This window comes from Portunus trituberculatus, chromosome 31 (genome assembly GCF_017591435.1).
Source record: "Portunus trituberculatus isolate SZX2019 chromosome 31, ASM1759143v1, whole genome shotgun sequence".
In the NCBI taxonomy this organism is placed as follows: Eukaryota; Metazoa; Arthropoda; class Malacostraca; order Decapoda; family Portunidae; genus Portunus; species Portunus trituberculatus.
Genome location: NC_059285.1, coordinates 8,396,646 through 8,400,517, shown reverse-complemented (window position 1 = coordinate 8,400,517; position 3,872 = coordinate 8,396,646).

Here is a 3,872-nt window from a genome sequence, read left to right as displayed (position 1 = left end):
TGTGTGCTTGTGTGTGTGTTTGTAACCATATTTGTTATTGTAGTTTCTTAGTTATGAGAAAGAAAAAGCAAGAAAAAAGTAAGTAAGAAAGAAATAATTCTCTCAAAGACACTGAAAGGAAATGAGATGCTTTATTTATCATTTACAATTCACCATCTATTATACTGAGAGAGGAAAAAAAAAACATCAATTTATTTAAGTTCTATTACGTCGTAGGTTTGATAAATTGTATAGAATATTTTATGTTAAGAAATACACGGAGGAATTCCCCTCTGAAATATGTGACTCCCTGGCGCTGGGAGTCACCCACAAAAGAGAGAGGCTCCAGAAGGACTCAACATGGAACGAAAATAAAAGCAACTCACTCGACGCGGTTAACGAAGGTCATCCCTGCGCCAGGCTCTCATTAAGGCGTCTCGTTTAGTGCAATCTGAAAGCCGTCGGTCGCTAGTCCTTCAAAAAAAGATACTCTCTCTCTCTCTCTCTCTCTCTCTCTCTCTCTCTCTCTCTCTCTCTCTCTCTCTCTCTCTTTCTGTACTTCAATGGTCTATTTAGCTTAACATTTCTTACGTGACTAAATATTTTCTTATCGCTACTGTGTCCTCATTAATTTTAAGATCAAACCACGTCTTTTTCTCGTGAACATGAGAGGTCCAGTGGCTTTAATTTAGCTAAATCCACAGGCTATAATAAAAAGGTATTGCCAAGTCTAGAGATTATCAGAGAATAAGAACATAATGTGAACTGCAAAAAAGAGACTGTCTACACGTGGCTATCTATACCCACCTATCACCCCTCTCCATAACTTTGTCTAATCTTCTTTTAAAAGCTCCCTATTGACTCTCCACTAACAGCCTAATTACGGAGTCTATTCCTGTCATCCACCACTCCATCTCAGAACCAATTTCCTTCTGGCTTCTTCTTTGTCTGGCAGCTTCTGAACTTCCACAAATAATCCGAAAAAAAAACGAAACTTATAAAAACAGAGTAGGTTTTGTCCTTATAGAATAATAATCAGGGGATGTCAGAGAGAGAGAGAGAGAGAGAGAGAGAGAGAGAGAGAGAGAGAGAGAGAGAGAGTAGACTATCGTGTACACCTGAAATGTATCCAAGAGTTTTAAGTTGAAGTCTCGTGACCTACAGCATAATTTACTTGTGACATTTTGAAATTTCTTTCTTTCTTTATTTTTTGTAGAGGGAAAAGAAATTTACCGTGTTCTGATTGTTGGTCAAATTTATTGTAGTAGTTGTAGTTGTTGTTGTTGTTGTTGTTGTTGCTGTTGCTGTTGCTGCTCTTTTACTAATGTTGTTGTTGCTGTTGTTATTGTTGTTGCTTTTGATGATATTGATATTGTTTTTGTTTTTAATGTTCTTCCTGTTGTCATTGATCATGTTATTGATGTTGTAGTTTCGAAACCAAGTAAACAGTAAAAATAAATACGTTAGACTTCTGTTGTGGAAAATATGTGTAGGGTAAAAAAACAGTAAGGAGTTATGATCTTTATTCTCTCTCTCTCTCTCTCTCTCTCTCTCTCTCTCTCTCTCTCTCTCTCTCTCTCTCTCTCAGAAAGGACCAGGAAGAAAGTGTAGGCGGCAGGCAGGCGAGTATTGCGATGCCGAGGGTCACTCGACGACCACCGAGGAATTGAATGGGTACCGAGTGTCACAGGCACACACACACACACACACACACACACACACACACACACACACACACACACACACACACACACACACACACACACACACAAGATCCATGACAAAGGAACCAGCAGCAAGTGACAATTCGTGAGAGAAGAGATGACGGAGAGGACACAGAACACCTGAATCATGGATGCTGATTAAGAAGACTTACGAGATATCCAGTTAAGATTTGTGTTGATGGACAATCCAGGAATGTTCATAGGAGAGAGGGAGTGAGTGAGTCAGCAGTTGGGTGTATTAAAGGAGAGGGGATGATTGTCAAAAAGCGTGTCTTAGTGATAGATGAATAAATGGAGTTTTAAATAGAGTTTTTAGACAGGATGGAATCAAAAGTATTTCATCTTATCAGCTATTTTCTTCTAAATGTCTTCAGCCTTTTCTCATAGCAGCAGTATTGAATCTTTTGTTATCTTTTAACACCATTTTTGCCCTAACTGTTTTCTGATATTGCTAACTTCATGTTTCTCCTTCTCTTGTACCAAACTTTCTTTTTTTTTGTCACCCCTAGTCTGTAATTCTCTTGAATGCACGAGTTAACCAGTATTGTCAGTTTTCATTCCCTTCTCTGGTAAACTTCGGAATTCCCTGCCTGCTTGCATTTCCTCCATCCTTTGACTTAAACTCTTACCAGAGGGACGTTTCAAGTTATTTACCCTCCGTTTTCCGATAATTCTTTACTTTTCTTTGTAGACTGGCCTCTTTCCTTTAATGTTTTTTTATAGTGTTTGCCCTTACACAAATATAAATGAAAAAGAGGAAAAGATTCGAAAGACTATAATATTCTTCCAGTTCCATATAAAGGATAGATACAGAATAGTGAGAAGTTAGGTCTTCTGAAATCTACTGACGTTAATTATTATTCATTATATTTCTTTTACTTGAGTGTTACCTGAAGAACGAAACAGCTGAAAAGGTGGTGACTGGCGCCATCAACATGAGAGTGGACGCAACACGGAGCTGTATTGGCGTCATTAAGGAGTAAAAGAAACAAGTGGAGAAGGGGATACACCATTAAGATTTCGAATGTAAATAGAGCTCAAGAAGGAGAGTTATGTCACGTGAAGAGTATATAGATAGGTCAAGTTACAAATATGAAAAAAAGACAAATATTATATATGATTAAAGAATGTAAATATCAAAAAGCGCGTTCATAAAGAAAATTATCTAAATGAAAACAAAATAATAGTAAAAAAAATCCGCTAAAATGTAGATTAGAAATGAAAGACAAAGAAATCACTGTTAAATAAAAGCGTACACACAGACATAAAGATTGATTTATATTCTCCTTCACCTCAAGTGTGGCCAGTCAGGAGAGCGAGCGACCAAGAGAGAGAGAGAGAGAGAGAGAGAGAGAGAGAGAGAGAGAGAGAGAGAGAGAGAGAGAGAGAGAGAGAGAGAGAGAGAGAGAGAGAGAGAGTAGTTTGGAAATGTTTGTTGTGTTATTTCAGGCCACTTTCTTCTTGTTTGGGGAAAGTTATCTGTGAGAGAGGATGGGTACTTTTTTGCTATCTTTCCTTCATTTGATGTCTTGAAAGGAGGTGGAGCTTCTTAAATTAAGGGATTTTGTTGCGGCTAGAGGCTTTTACATTTTTATTTACTAACTTATCTATTTATTGACTCGGTTACTTATTTATGTATCTATTTTGTCTATCTGTTTAATATGCTGAAGATGCGAAGGTTGTTGAAATGTCTTATAATGTCAGAATTGTTTATTTCTTGGGTGTTCTACTGGTGTATAATAGATAAGGAAACTTACATTTGCGAAATTAGAACAAATGAAAGATTACTATAAACACGTAATACTGAAATCAACCATTTTTAGAAGACAAGATTATTGAAAAAGGAGGTGAGAGAGAGAGAGAGAGAGAGAGAGAGAGAGAGAGAGAGAGAGAGAGAGAGAGAGAGAGAGAGAGAGAGAGAGAGAGAATAGGTAAATAAGAAAGTATTGAATAACATGGGAATAGCAAGGACAGGGAAGGATGGAAAAGGAAAGGAGGGAGACGTGGGTCGTCCCCTCAAGCTGGTGCCTCCTCTGTGATCGAGTCCTCGCGCGATCACCTTCATCAGCGCCCCCTCCAGGATATTACCAGCGGTGGCTGCTCAACACACTCGCAAACTCTCCGGAAGTAAGGACATGCCAGAGAGAGAGAGAGAGAGAGAGAGAGAGA